At 40.5% G+C, this 15,920-nt stretch overlaps 2 long non-coding RNA genes across 5 annotated transcripts in view; both read right to left on the bottom strand.

The window, feature by feature from the left end:
• The window catches only part of LOC136015200 (uncharacterized), a 41,004-nt gene extending 32,802 nt beyond the window's left edge, over positions 1 to 8,202 (bottom strand). The window contains exons 1-5 of one of the 4 annotated variants that reach the window (XR_010613103.1): positions 7,739 to 8,201; positions 6,584 to 6,703; positions 5,462 to 5,662; positions 4,164 to 4,289; positions 1,561 to 1,974 (exon numbers count right to left, since the gene is read on the bottom strand). This is a non-coding gene — a long non-coding RNA (uncharacterized LOC136015200). Of the gene's footprint in view, positions 1 to 1,560; positions 1,975 to 4,163; positions 4,290 to 5,461; positions 5,663 to 6,583; positions 6,704 to 7,738 lie in introns of those variants that run through there. The other 3 variants (XR_010613102.1, XR_010613105.1, XR_010613104.1) reach the window with 3 other exon arrangements.
• A 6,008-nt stretch (positions 8,203 to 14,210) lies between these two features.
• Positions 14,211 to 15,920, bottom strand: part of LOC136015199 (uncharacterized) — a 33,722-nt gene continuing 32,012 nt past the window's right edge. Inside the window, exon 3 of the long non-coding RNA XR_010613101.1 lies at positions 14,211 to 14,226. This is a non-coding gene — a long non-coding RNA (uncharacterized LOC136015199). The remainder of the gene's footprint in view (positions 14,227 to 15,920) is intronic.

Here is a 15,920-nt window from a genome sequence, read left to right as displayed (position 1 = left end):
TTTCAGGCAGTTCTGGCAAAGCTGAAGAAGGAGTTTATGACTAAAACAAGATTGGAAAGCAAAGGGAAAACAAATTTTGCCAGACCAATCCGACCTTACATTTCAGTGAGATTTCGCTATTAATTGATAAATTTACCAGCAGTGGCTTACAAAATTCTGGCAAATTCAAGAAGAGCAGTGGTATGAACTTGTGCTGAAGAAAATGCACCTATAGCACTCCAGCCTGACAGGAAACAGTGTGCCTGTCAAAGAAGGAATGACTCAGATGTGGTTTTCAATATCCTTCAGAATTGGGTTGCAAATTCAGTCAGGAACTAAGGACCAGCTTGGCAGTGTCTGCCACGTTTTGGGACATGGATGTGATGTGCTTTCATACAGTTGCAGGATTAAAAGCATCATGAAGTATGGAAATGGACTTTGTTCCCAAAATTCATAGATACAAGCTCTGGCAACAGCAGAAGAAACAAAAAGGAGAAGGAAAATATGCTGAAAACAGTTATTTATAGGAACAGGTTAGCTGATAAGAAGTGCACTGGGTGGAAGTTTTACACTTTGACACATTTATATCAGCTTCATAAAACCTTCCCTTTTGACTAAAAATCTTGGCTAACAGGCAAAAATCTGAGAGCTGCATGCACAGCTGGGAAATGAGCTTCACAACGCACAGGCGGTCCAAACCCCAGAGGGGAATGGCCCCACATGGGACTGGCACGGGGAAGCAGAACGACACGTGGGACCTTGCAGTGCTCTCTGCAGATGAGAATCTGAAAAACTCAAGCCAAAAGAGATTTGCAGCTGCCAGCTGAATCTGAAAGAGACTTACCACAGATAAGATTTGAAGTACTCCCACTTTAGCAGGGAAGAGACAGCTGACCTGACTGCAGATTCAGTGGTTACTTGTAACACTTGTGAAGCTGAATTCATCCTTAGATTCAGATGTGCTGATAATGCAGCAGTAATGGAGACTTTCCACATATCTCATTTGAGAATTTACTCAGATACTGGGATTTATTATTTAAAAAATGACTAATGCCATTTTGCCTTTACAGACAGCTGTGCCAGGATACCATTTTCCAAGCACTGATTTGTGAAATATGTATGAGATGAATGTATATATATGAAATACACATAGCCACTGATTCAGGGATAAAAAAGTAAACTTCAGTTTCCATTTACAGTACAAACCTGTCACTGTAATCAATAAAGGCCTGTTAAATATTAGCAAAGAGAGAACAAATGGGGAAACAGCACACTGACTAAATCCTGCTTAGATTTCAATTAACTGCCAAAAAAAAAAAAGTAGTTTTTTAACCCATGGCCTCCAGGAATTGGGCATTCTGTTTGGCAGTGGCATTTCGCTCCATTATTTAAACATTTAGTCTCCAAATGCCTGCAGCAGTCTGATGGGAAACATTAGTGAAAAAAGAGATTTCTGAAAAGCCCTTGCTGTGTTTGAAAGATCCCAATTCAATACAGCCATGTAGAAGACGTGATTCAAGAGGGCTCACTTTTTTATTTGTAATCACATGCCCAGCAGGAGAATAAAAAAAAAAAAGGGGGGGGGGGTGGAATGTGTTATTCTCCAAACAGAATTTTAGTGGAGAAGTGGAGAAAACTGACTGAAACTGGGAAAAAACGGTGTATCTGACCAGTATTGTCTTCTTGTTACCTCAAGTTCACTCTTCTGCCTCTATTGTTCCAGCTGCAATTCCTATATTTAACACATGCCCAGACTACAGAGCAGAGTGTAGCAGTGAGTGCCTCCAGACTAACTTTGAATCCCCTTCCACAGCAGCATACTGAGCAGGTTGTGCTGTGCTCCATCTCCCATGGTGGGAGCCTCACCAGCAATGGGTCACAATACCAGCAGCAAGATGGTTGCTCACAGGACTCCCTGACATGAGACTGAAGCTGTCCACAGTGATACCGCATGCCTGGCAGCCAGCAGGACACAGGTCCTTCCCCTACATGACACTAACAAAGTAGACAAACTGTGTTAGAGTCTTTTCAAAATTCAAGATCTTTTCAAGAATTAAACCAGCATTACAAGATGCCTCTCTTCTTGCACAGATCCTCTGCTTCAGAGAAGAACAATTTTTCAAGCTGGAATAGTCTCCATCCAGTGGTCCTCTTTAATACAACTAACCATTAACATGATGGAGAGATTAAGTGCTCTGGGCTTAATGGGATGGCACAGCTGCTTGCCATTGCTCATTAACTACCAACAGCAACATAGGAAGCAAAAAAAAGCCTTACTGGCAGGTTTTTTAATCTGTATAAATTGGCATTTAACAACTAGGGAATGTGCCCTCAGAAAAAAGAATGTGGCTAGTCAGGGTGCTTGCCAGAGAACAGGATGTTGAAAAAGAAAAATGACTCTTATTTAGTAAACTGTTGTAGTGCCACTGAACATAGCACAGCTTTACTGGTCCACATAAGCTCAGGCTTTGTGTGACAGGGCCAGATTTGTTGGTTCTCCACACCTAACCAGTGAGCTATGCTACCCACACACTAATTCCTCATGCTGTCCCACAGGTTTTCCCAATCTATCCACCTCTGCACAGTCCTTTGTCAGTGCAGTTTTGCAGCACAAACATTCAAATGAAATATTGCTCACTGCTGATGAAGGACCACACTGTCATTTTTGCTCAGAACAGGTACCATGGTACAGCTCAGTCCAAGTGGGGAAGTAGGGTAAGCTTCAAAGAAAAGAAAACAGGGGCAGTAAATCACAGACATTAAAAGCCTCCTTTTAAAGAGTCATCTAGACTAATTATGTGAGCTTATCCAATACTGAGTACACACTGAAAAGCTCAATTGATAAAGAAAAAAAGCTAGATCTGACAAATCCATGTGACTAAGAAAAACATGTCCTGAGGAGGCTGCCACTGCTACAGCACAAGAAAGCACATTGTGAAAACACCATGGTGTGGGTGGGAAGAAATTCCAGAATTACGGATGGTATGTGGCAGCATATTGATTGCCCCCCAACAGGACTGCCTCAGCTCTGCACAGGCATTTTGCTTGAAGGAGGCAGAAAGCAGAGAAGTAAGTTCTCGTGCAATACAGGAACTATTCTTCTGAACAGCCAATTCATCGCCTGCATGAAATTGTCCATCATGGTTGCAGTTGTTTAGTTTCTTCAAAAAGTCTTTGTACTCCTGGGCTTTGAAACTATAGGAACACTGAAAAGGACTTTCAAAATCAGCTGTTAAAGTGTGATATATTTACTTTAGCTCATTATAGATAAATAAGAGCTTTGTTTTTATAATAGTGTATTTTTTTTCTAAAGCCCTCTGCAAACTTTTAGCTATGTAACACTAAACTTTGTCAGATTTGACCTCGTTCTTCATAACAAAAACATATGGTAGGGAGCCATCTCTAAGATGAAAGGCCCATAGTTCAACCTTTGCACTATAGTCAGCTGTAAAAACAGTCTTCACACTCCTCTAGAGAGCTATCGAGCAGGTTTAGCAGTAGAGTACATCAAAAGGATTTGCCTTCATGGCCCACAGTATCCACAGCCTCGTATTAGATCAAACTGGGGGAGAAACCTGAAGTGCATGCTGTTGAAAGGCCATTACACACTGGTAAGTGGAGATGGGAGCAGGTTCAAGCACAGAAATAAACTTTCCTCTCCTCATGACTGAAACTTTTGCCCACACTCCAGGTTTTGCTTGGCCCAAATCTCTCCAAGTCAGGCACCCACCATTCACACCCTGATTTCAACCACTTAAGTGATGGCAGCATGCCCTGCTTCTGGGAAGGCAAATTGTATCTGGAAATGATTGCCCTGACTTCTGGGAGACCTGTAGTGAGACCTGGACCTGCCTCTCTTTGGTCCACAGTGACTGCCTAAATGGACCGGTCTGCAAATGTATCTTCAATAGACTTGATGCTCTAGATCTCCAGAGCCTGAGTTACATCTGAAGTTGTGCACAGATAGTAAGTGGATCCAAAACTTAGCAGAAATATGTTCTGCTTATCTTGCCATGTCTTGTCTTACTTGCCTGCTTGGTGGTCCTCAGACCCCCTGAAGTGAGGTAACACCACTTACCATCACTCTTCATACACATTTGCATCAAAATATTATTGTGAATAGACATTAGAAATAGTCTTTATTGGAGTGGCTGGTCTCTGAAACATGTGCCATGAATACTCACCGGGAACTTCAGGATCACTGGTGAAGGAGCATCCCCAGCTCAAACAGAGACCAAAATGCAGGGTCTGTCAACCTTTTGCCCAAGCTCACTTTAAAGCAGGCAGGAATACTATTCTTTTGCTCTTATCTGGATCAAGAAAACAAACATTAAGCAGGTTCAGCTGTTTAATTTTGGAAAAGATAATTTTACAAAACTAGAAAGTACACTGAGCTCTTTATGTTCACTGCTCTATGAACTAGCACAAAACACAAGGTGGTAAGAGATAGTATGTGTTTTAAATCAGATGATAGAGCTAGGGATGAAAGATCAGACAACCTTTCAGGAAACTCACTTTATTTGCCTGGTGCTGAGCACCTGCAGACTGAGTCTCATCACAGTGCAGAGCATTGTTTTATAGTGTGGCTCAACAAAACCAAAATTGTTTGCCAGTTTTATGTCACAGCCACTGATGCCCTGTTCAGAAACAGAACCACAGTCTACTAACTTCCTTTCTTTGTTTTAATTACTGAATCATGCTTTCTGTATTAGAACAGTTCAGTGAAGAGTGGGAGAGCTGAAACAATCACCAAATGGTACGATACTTGTTCTAATAACACTTTACAAAAGTAGAAAATGATGGTGATTTGGCCCAGAGGAAAAAACATAGTGAAATATAAATATGCTACATTGCTAGATCAATGAAGAAATTAATGGAGGCAATCAAAAATTATGCCTGCTCATAATGCAGTCATGGCCAGGCATAAATGCACTCACAAAGGGAAGGGCAAACTTCTTCTACCGGCACAAGGACCTCACAGACAAGTATTAGCACATACCAAGATCACTTTAAATACTTCTGATGATGAGTACTGAAAATGTCTATGGTCCAATTTAATTATTAGGTGCTAGGTATCTTATATTTATCACTGTAGAAAAAAAATATTCCTCTCTTAATTAATTCTAGGGTCTGAAAAAATTCTTCCCTGGGGGCTGCTAGATTGTTCCAGTGCTAATTTAACACATTCCTGTCTAGACTGAGCCACCAGTATAGCTCACTGCAATACAGACGATCATATCATCCCATGAAACTGCATTGTGTACACTGTTCATTACAGCAAAAGCTTTTCATTCAGGCAGTAAAACCAGTTACAGATAGCACAACATTTCCCAGAGCCTTATGAATTCAGAGGAGATAGATAGAAACCTGCCAGGCAGTTTTTCCTACCCAGCACAGTAGTACCCTGTCTGGGAAGGGAAAAGTCCTGTTCACAGATCAAAATACACGAGAGAAAGCAGCTTTCTCCTGACAAAGATCTTACTTATAGCTTTCACTGGAGAGACGCAAGTTGTAAAATGTGCAGTCTAGCCATTCTTCATTCATATGTAATAAACACAGATGCTTTCTTGCAGAAATCAATGACTCAAGGAAAAGTTTGTTTGCTCTCCGAGTGATTTGGGAAGGCAGAGAAGAATGCTGTTGGGGAGTACTTGGCACGAATTTACAGCCTGAAGACAACAGCCTGCAATGGAAGTTGGGAAATATTTAGAAAATTTGAATAGAGATTGTGTTATATTGTTCCTGTCTCAAATGATGCGTGGACAGTGTTCACCTCCCTGCGGGAGGGATGGGGGTGCATGGCTAAGGAGGAAGGCACTGGAATTTGCATGCTCCAGTCCCATTGGCCTTTGTTTTGCTTTGGTACAGAGGGAGGACAGAGAGCAAGGAAAGGACACTCCTTGTAGGCCTAAAAAGTAAAGAGGTTTTTAATTAACACAAATATATTGTCTTGTATGAATTGTCTTATATTACTAGCATAATGGCAGGAGATGTGGGGGAGGGGAGAGGAGAGGTGGAGGTACTTTTTACCCCGAAGCTTGGCAGCACAGGAAAGCACGCATGTAGAGATAACCAAAATTTTTTGCTATATTAAATTTTTATAAAGTCAAAGCTTGCCCATTTTGCAAAACATTAGCTGTCATTGTTTTGACAGGAAGGAGGGAAGAGGGTGGGGTAGGGAAAAAAGTAAAGAAGAGAGGAAGAAAAGTACATGAGAACAGGCACATGTAACACTTCCCAAAAGGTTCAGATGTTGATGAGAAGTGACATTTTGACACAACTCAGTTTAATGAACATGTTTGAAAGAGCTGGGGTTTATTTCTGTATGGAACCAGAAGATGTTTCAAGACCTCAATAGCTGCCTCAAAATGGGAAAGCCATTCTCCAAGAAGATCCGACTAGATTTGCTCTAATGTATATCAGGCAGAACCTGAATATGAGTAAGCTAACAGACACAGCGTTTACACTCAGGTTTATACTATGCAAACCATTATTATACTTTGCAAACCATATTATACTATGCAGCCGTCATGCTACTAATTGAGAGATCATGGGCAACACACTGACCTGCTACTAATTGAGAGCTCATGGACAACATACTGACCTGCACTTTTGTGGGCAGCCATCTAAGTACAAATAGATTCTTTGGTTTTCTTAATTGCATCTTCAAACTCCTGTTTAGAGACACCATAGTAACCGACCACCTTGGGTTCCTAAAAAAGCACTGAAGAGCACAAGCAACAGAGGCTCAGTAGGGTTAGAGGAGAAGTAAACAAAGCAACACAGTTCTTAGGTCCACAGAAACAATCAGAAAGAATCTTTCCAGTCATCTCAGTCTTCTGACTGCCCAGGTGGTTGGCTCTGGTACTCTCTGGGTGAGGTGGGTCATTTTCCCTGTTGCTGATGCAGCTCTGTGCCTTTCAAAGAACAGTTCTGCTCACCTGTCTGCCTGCCTGCCTTTGTGACTGATACTGGCACAGCAAGAGCAGGGGCCTGAGACCATAATCAGCAAGCAGGTTCTTCACAAGACTGAACAGAGAAACAGAGCATGATGTTTATTGCTGCAGATTTACTTCCAGTTTACAACCCATGCAAGAAACCCGTGTGAATGATACATAGCTGAGATAAATTTCTATTTTCTTCAGAAAAATAATCTCGCAGCATCATGCATAGGTATTTGTCTAAAAACTCCTACTATACAGAACATTTTTACCTCCATTGTTTAAGATACACTGGAAACCTTAGCAAAGTTAGAATATTGGTTTAAACAAAGGGCTACTTTTTTTCTGAATATGTGGGAAATGTATGTTTTATGGAATATGTTGCCAAATATTTAGCTGAAATACTATGAAGATATGTTTTCAATTCAACTTACAGGAAAAAATATGCATAGACTTATAAGAATTATAGTACTTCATAAAGTTTTGGGTTCGGTTAGGATCACTTAACCTAGTTTAGCAGAAGCAGATTTCCCATAGCGGCTTCTAGTAAACCACCATCAATTATCGCAACATTACAGGAGGCCATTTTCAACTTGATTTTTAACTTTCCAATTACAGTCAATGTTACCTTGGTTATATCAGGTTACCCTGATTACAGCAGCTGTAAAACAGATCAAGGTCTTAGAAAACTTAAAGCTCAATTGGCTCTATTTCTAGAAATCCTGTATTTTGAGATCGTTGTAGTTCCAACCATACAGGGCAGCTCAGGCCAGAACACAGTGGCTATTGGAAAGGAGTCATATTTTCATCCTCCTTACCTACCACTTGCTGTAGCAGTCCCAGACACGTGACAGGAGGAGAGCTGGAAGTACCACGCAGGAGGTTACAGAGCAGAATGACTTTACATGACTCTTAGCACCAGTACAGGCCACTGCTTAAGAAGAAAGACTCGTTCGTAATATCTAAGCATCTAAAATGTAAAGTCAGAGGGAGTCACATATGTGTACTTGCTTTTCAATGCCCTGTGCCATATGGCATTGCTACATGAGCCTTCCTGTCTCATAAGCTGAGTGGAAGCAGGCATGTGTGTAACTAATGCATGTACTCATCATGTCCTGCTTCTGGGAGCAGTGCCAGATTTAAGTAACTGATACTTCCAGTAGCCCATTTCACCCCACTTATGTGATCTGTGGGAATCATTAGGGTCATGTTTGCACAAACCAGTCTGCAACAGAAGGCCAGCCAACGCTTATCTGCTCAGAAACTGGAAGCCATTGAACTGGTAGGCACCAGAACTCATTTGCTCTGAAAACTGGCACCGTTAGATGCAAACCAGGTCAAGTCGATACCCTTAAGTTCAATGCCAGTCTACATCATGGTCAGACTAGAATGGACAGTATTGCTAAATTTGATAACTTGCTTTATCATGTCTACTCTGTAATCTAATTTCCATGTTAACTCCCTCCTTACCATAGCTAAATGATGCCTGAAATACTCATTTGACCGAATTCCGTGTCCTCCACCCCTTATCTATCATAATGGCTTGTCATTAAATATGGAAAGGGTTAGACTTTGCATAGGGAGATGGGAAAGTTTCCAGGATATGCACCTGTTTACTGCACACTAATTGGGTCACTCGTGCACTCTAATGTGTATAATATACAGGCTGGTGTCTTTCAATGCGTTATAAACCTACAGTCACACTAGGTGTATCTGCTATTATGCCCAGAAACTGCTGTGCAAATTCTTGTGTGAAAAATCTGAGATCTTCTAAAAAAGACCAGAGAAGTTGTCTTCTGCTGTGTTCACATCTTCTCAAGCACTTTCCCTGGAAACATTCACCCACCTATTTAATGAGGCTAAAAGAACTGCAAAGAAGTAGTTTAGGCTTACACATACAAGGATTTTACATTCTACCTCTCTCAAGTTGCCACACCAGTAATCTGCTTGTAATTATACTCTTATACTGGAGTGCAAAGGAACAGTATCTCTTACCCAATCCAAACTTTCAGCCCCAAGCTACAGAGCTTCTGCTTTGCATTCTCAGCTCTGAAATCACAGGGTCAACAAAAGTCAGGAACAAGTTTGTGAAATCATTTTGATTGATGACTGCAAGTTTGTTCACAGTCCATTGCCTCACCAAGCAGTAGGAGGTGTTTCACCAGTTATGAGTCAGTGTCTGTAGCTGGAACTAGATGCCTAACAGCAGGTTAATAGAAAATACAACACAAAAGGATCACAAAGACTAAAAAATCACACTAATACTTTAAACAATAAAAAGTGGCCACAGGCAAGGGGCACTGATATCACTAAGAGGGTTCTTGCCATATATCCCACAAAAACATTTCTCCAGACTAGCATTGGATGTACTGATTTTTTAGGAACTTGTTGGCAATCAGGAATCCTAAATGTTCATTTGGGGTTGGGATTATAGGGCTCAACTCCAGTATTCTGTAACGTGAACAGGAGCACACAGCAAGCATTCGTTGTCTTAAACTCTTCCCACACAAATTGGCACATGGACAGTGGTGGTACTCTTTGAGACACATCTGAAAGCAAAAAGTGATGTAAGCCTACATCATCATAAGAAATTAGTTGGCTAGATGCACATCAGGTTCTGTTTCAAATGGGTTAGTAAGCCCTTAAGGAACAAATAGTACATTTACTTTTAACTGCTGTACTTCCTGAAAAGATCAGAAAAGAAAAATGATCCCACTTACTGGATGTGCTTCCTTACAGATATTGCTTTCTAATGACCCACATTTTTTGGCACAGTTGCCTTGGCAAAATTCAGTGTTTTCAAATACTTACAACAGATGCACAGTCAGAACATTTTCCATCATACTCACATTTGGATACAGATCTCTTAAATTTTCTCTTAAGGATGGATTGTAGGTGTTATATTTGTTTATGATTTAAAACTTGAAAAACAGTCAGCTGCAACTTTTGCCTAGAGGGACTCAGCATCTGAATATATGCTCAGATTTCAGTGGAGCACTAGGCGTTATCACATGTTTTACTTGTATATGCCTGCTCAGTTCTTCCACCTTTAGCGTGGAATATCCATTGGCTCTGTTTATCATCAGCACAACTTAGCAAATAAATCAGCAGATAGAAACTTGCCCACTTTACTGTGAAGGCTGAGATCCACATCAGTTGGATGATTCCTGGAGCAGCCATCTTGAGAATGTCCTCATCTGTCCAGGTTTTGAGCTGAGATAATCAGATTAAACATAGTACATATTGTATTGGCTTTACACTGGAGCAATTCTTCCAGTTGAAATATAATAGCTAGAACACTTATTTGAAAAAATGGTCTATCTGGAATGATGATCTGTTCTAGTTTGCCAGTACCCACCCATACAAAATGTATGTGTCAACCATCCTTTTGCATTTATTGAAAGAGAATTTACCACAGTTGTTTATAAAAAACCCGCTAAATGAAAAGCCCATTCATTAAAGTACATCCTTAGTTCATTTCAGGCTCTTTCATGCCCTGTCATGTTATGGATATTCCTATTTCACAATCCAAGCAAGAAAAACAGAACAATCCATCCTTTGGTTCACCAGAACATTCACATGACCTAATGACAAATATCCATCATGGAAGAAATAAGAGCTTTCACATGGTGCCTGAAAAAGAAACATTCAAATGGATTCATGTTAATAAACAATTTAAGTTATTTTGGACAAATATTTGCTCTCATCAGGAAATAAAACACCCATTTTGTTTTTCAGCTACTCATTAGAAACAACAAAATAGGAGAACTTACGAGAATTCAAAAACACCACCAAGACCCTTTTTCCTCCTTATGTTTGTAAATAGTCTGCAGCAAGTGTCCCATGTACACTGAACAAAGCTGCTGATCACTGCCAATAAATGAGACAAACGGCACAACGGAGAAAAGCTTAGACTGAAAAGGAGGAGATTGACCCTTCCATCATACATCCTCTGAAAAAGGGCTGTTGCTCATTCCTGAAAAAAGCAGAACAGGACAAAAGAGCAGCTTTTCCTCATTCTTGGGGCAAAGGGCTTTCAGCACAGCTTGTGTATCTACCTTTCACTCAGAATGAATGGCTAGAGTGTGCTGAGTTGTCACTCCTTGCTACTTGCAGAGCTGTGCAGCAGATTCACATCACTCCATGTCAAGTGACTCAAAAATGCAATATAATAATGAACAGAACAGTGATGAAAACCGATGATGGGTTTAGAGTATTTTTAAGAAATGTGTTCTTTCCTCCTTGATCTTCTTTTCCCTTTCTCAGTTTTCAGATTGAATGTTCCTTGGTGCTAACAGCTTTTGGGCTTGACCTTTTAAACCTCTGCACAGGATGTTTTAAGCTCTCCTGTGTAAGTATACTAGATCCCTTCACGGGTTCAGCCACTGTTTCTCTATACACAGCAGGGCAGCAACCCGTATGTTGAGAGGGGAATCTCTGTATTAGAAAAAAGTACATAACAAAACTTTGGTTTCATATACACTCCACTGCTGAGCTTCCAGCATTTTCTCTAAAAATCATTCTTATTTCCTTTAATTTGGCCTACAGTTTTCTCCTTTGAAAAGCTGTCGGCAATAAAGTGGAGCAGAAGTACAATAATCAAATATATGAACGGCGGAAGTGTCTTGGTACATTTTTTGGTCCTTATCTTGAAGAAGTTTTACAGCATATTTTGAGGTCAACAGAAGGGTACTTATTAATCAGATTGGACAGTGCTACTTAAGCAAAACAACTAATCTTACATTCATTTTTACTTTGACTCATAGTGGTTAATATGGAAATAGACTCCTCTTGCCCTGACTCACTCTTTAGATTGATTAAAAGGGCAAGGGCTTGCTCTACCACAAAGGGATACAAAAGTCAGATAAGCCAGTCCAGAGGCAGTAAAATTGCCCCCTATAATTTTTCCCTTAGAGGACATGCCCCAAATGGCCCCCACCACAGTTGTTTCTCTTGAACTGTTTGCAGAAGATGATGCAGAGGATGCCCATCTGACAATCTCTGGCCAAATGTCTATCTCACAACTTAACGGTCACTACTTGCCAATGCACTAACAGTCACATTATGGGAAATCTGCCACACATTATGGGAAAAGAGACTGTGCAGCATAAATGGGAGGGAAAGAGATGTCTAGCTGATTCAAGCCCACTGCGAGTGGTGGTCTAGGTTTCTCAGCTCAACTCACTGGGGAAAAAAGGGAAATTACTTCAACCACTTTGTTACATTAGGATTACAATTAATGACCTCAGGTGGGAAGCACCAGGTAACAGGGAGCCTAAATCTTTTGAGGGATGCAAGAAGAAGCTTAGAATTGCGTGTGAGTTACACAAATTCAATGAAGAATTTATTACAACAGCACTGCTCTTTCTCTCTCTGTTACCCTGCTCTCCCTCTACTCCCTTCTCCATACTATTAAGTGGGCTAGAAACAGAGGCAGACCAAGGTTCGCAGCACTCCAGAAACCTGTGTTGCTGCTGCCATCAATGAGATAGGATAAAAAATGCAGTTAGGTAGCTTTATGAACGTTTTGCTCACACAGGAAATTTAATCAGCAAAGACATGATGTACTTTAGGACATTCTAAATAGCAATATTGTCTATAAAAGGAATGAATGCTGTTACATTAATTCCCCTTCTAAAGGTAGTACATTTCATCTCCTTTGCCTCAGTGGTATACCTATAAACCCTCCACTATTTACAAATAATAAGTGCCCAAATATTGCTCAGGTCCTAAACTCCATTTGGTACAGAGGAAAGAGGACACAAAGCTGTGTCCATCTGCTCCTTGGAAACATTAAGGTCTAGTTAGGATTTAAGTTCATGCCTCTTTCTCAATCTCTTATGCACGCAGTCAAAAGGAGGGAAAAAAAAAAAAACAACCCTTGTGGGGTTTCAAAACCAACAAAAGCTGCAATAAGCTGACTTACCCTGTATTAGATTCTTCTCAGAGATTTTTATGCAGCCAGCTGACTGGAGAGTTCCTTAGGCAGCTTCATGTCTCTGCCATGCAGGAACTAAGGAGCTTTTCAGCACGTCCCAGGTGCTTTACTATGAAAATTATGATATTATGAGAAAGATAGCTTATGTATTTTTTTAATATTCCTTAAACCAACACTTCATACTTCCTGCTGGGTCAGGGAAGGAAGAAACTAGAAAGAAATAATCTGATTAGTAAATCCATTAAATCTTCTTCTTTTTAACAGTTAGTCTCTACTAACAGTACATGTAATATTTGAATGTGAACCTCTGCTACATACATACCCATATTATATATACATAACATGCATATAATACATATGTAGGGCAATGTATGTGAAGGTCATTTCACATCCATGAAATGACAGGCCACGAGGATGATCAGGGGACTGGAGCACCTCCCATATGAAGATAGGCTGAGAAAGTTGGGGCTGTTTAGCCTGGAGAAGACCGAGTGGAGACCTCATAGCAGCCTTCCAGTATCTGAAGGGGGCCTATAGGGATGCTGGGGAGGGGCTCTTCATTAGGGACTGTAGTGAGAGGACAAGGGGCAACGGGTTAAAACTTAAACGGGAAGTTTATATTGGATATAAGGAGGAAGTTCTTTACTGTGAGGACAGTGAGGTGCTGAAGTGGGTTGCCCAGGGAGGTTGTGAGTGCTCTATCCCTGGCAGTGTTCAAGGCCAGGTTGGAGGAAGCCTTGGATGACATGGTTTAGTGTGAGGTGTCCCTGCTCATGGCAGGGGGGGTGGAACTTAATGATCTTAAGGTCCTTTGCAACCCTAACTATGATTCTATGAAATCAGTTTCAGCTTTGAGAGAAAAAACATATTCTGTCCTTTCATCCCTGTTCCTGGAGATCCCTCACTGGCTTTACACCCCCACTGCCCTAATCATCAGGACACTTCTTTCAGAGTCAATCGTGCCTACATATAGTGTGGTTTCTCCTCACCTGATCCAGTATACTGTGAAGGATGTCTACCAAAGACAGATGAGACTTGTGTAGCCCCTCACATTATTAGCTGACATGTTAAAAATCATCAGTGACTACAGCTATTGCTGTGACTGGCATCCCAGCTGTCATTTATTTCCTGGGGCTCTAGAACTAGGGATGAGAGAAGACATCCCTTCATCTAGAAAGCAAGCTCTGCAGGGAGACTGTAGCACTCTTCCACCTGTCTGATCCAGAGAGAACAAATAAAAGATGCTCTGATCCCAGTGAGTGACAGCCGAAATGAGGAGTACAGTGATGTCACAGGAGACTAGGAGTTCAGCCAAATGGAGAAGCAGATGAACTCATGGACAAAAAACATTCTGTTTCCATGTAAGGTCTGTGTAATCAAAAACAAAGAAAGAGGAAGGACAGTGAAGACATTTGGGCAGAATCATTCAACAGGACTGTTTTCAATGGAGTCAGCAAGTCTTCAATAACATCGGTATTCTCAAGCTGGACATTAAATAATTAACAGAGTTCAGTGTATACTTTTCTAGATGGTTTTAGTCCTCTTATCCACTTGAGCAATGAGCTATTACTTGTTCATAAGTTATCATGTTAACAATTCAATATGGATCTTGTTACACTTGCTAGGGAATTTCCCAACAAAACAGATTTTTTTCTAGAAACTACGGACTGGTCAAAACCAAGAAGTTTTGGCCAAATTGTACTGAAAGGCAGGAGTTTTTGTGGAATTCATCCTGCCTCTTTTCCTTTGGTGAATATGAAAGTTTCAAAGATTCCAGGTTCTCAGCTTTTGGGGAATTTCACCATAATCAGCACTAGCTCATCCACCAAGACTCAAGGTTCAGGATCCTTGCCCCTTGATTTAGGAGCCTAAGAGAAGAAGCCTAAGAGGCTCTCCTCAGCTACTATTTCTCTATCAATTTTTCCTTCTCTGTCCATTTGCCTCACATACACCTATACAACGGCAGCACAGATGATCAACTCATTTCACATTACATTTCACTTTCTCAGGTCTGCAGTTTAGTCTTAAGTACAACCCATGTTGCTAAAAATAACAGAGAAGCTACAATACATCTAAAGCAAGAAGCTTTCTGCTTGGGAGGATGTTACCTCCTAAGACAGCACAGGATGGAGCACACTTCTCCTTTTGCTTTATGCCAGTGTAATCTTTGTTGCAGACATCTGAGGAGACAATTTCTGCTTCTCTAGATGAAAACTAAAATGTGATGGGCAATATGCTGGGCAAAATTAAACTGCAGTCACATTATGCAGTGTTAAGGCAAACAACCTCTTTGTTAGACATGCTGTTGAAAGAACTGGAGTGAGAATTAGACGTGTTTGAAGACATTCCCTCAGGGTTTAAAAGAACAGGTTAAAATGGATTTGACTTGTGCCATGAAAAGTACAATACCTAGTGCCCTACCAGAAGAGAGACAGTAAATGAAAGCCGTACTATGCTTGGGCATCACAGATGAAACAGAGCAAATATAGAGCACATAAATGACGTCCATGTAATTGATCATTAATCTGAAAGGAGAGGAGTACTGTTCATCATTCATTTACTTCAACCTATTTCATTAAAATAAATCGACACTTTCAAGAGCTTGACATCTTTAGATAAGAAAACATTGTGCTTGTAAACAAAGAAATCCCACAGATGCCAATCTGACACATGCTAATGAGTGCCAAATAGCAAACACAAGTCTTTGATGACCTAAGAATTTGAATAAATAAATGTCACAAGGGGGAAACAGCGGGGGCTTCAGCATTCTTAATTGCTTTTAGATTATACCAAGGAAAAAGAGATGTCCAGATTTTGATCTGATTTAAAAATTGGTAACTTTACACAGCTATGCACTTTTAGTTGATACTTTCATAGTATTAGTAATAGTAGTAGCAGTAGTGGTAGTAATGTCATTATTTTAATTCTTGTTCTCAGATGTTCATATAAAATTCAAACAGAAGAATAGGAAGTAAACATTACCACCTTGGAATCAAGAAAGGATTTTAACCCTTACTACACATACAACGATGATACAATAAAAAACATTTGCTTAATAACAG

This window comes from Lathamus discolor, chromosome 5 (genome assembly GCF_037157495.1).
Source record: "Lathamus discolor isolate bLatDis1 chromosome 5, bLatDis1.hap1, whole genome shotgun sequence".
In the NCBI taxonomy this organism is placed as follows: domain Eukaryota; kingdom Metazoa; phylum Chordata; class Aves; order Psittaciformes; family Psittacidae; genus Lathamus; species Lathamus discolor.
This window is presented reverse-complemented; position numbering and strand designations above follow the sequence as displayed.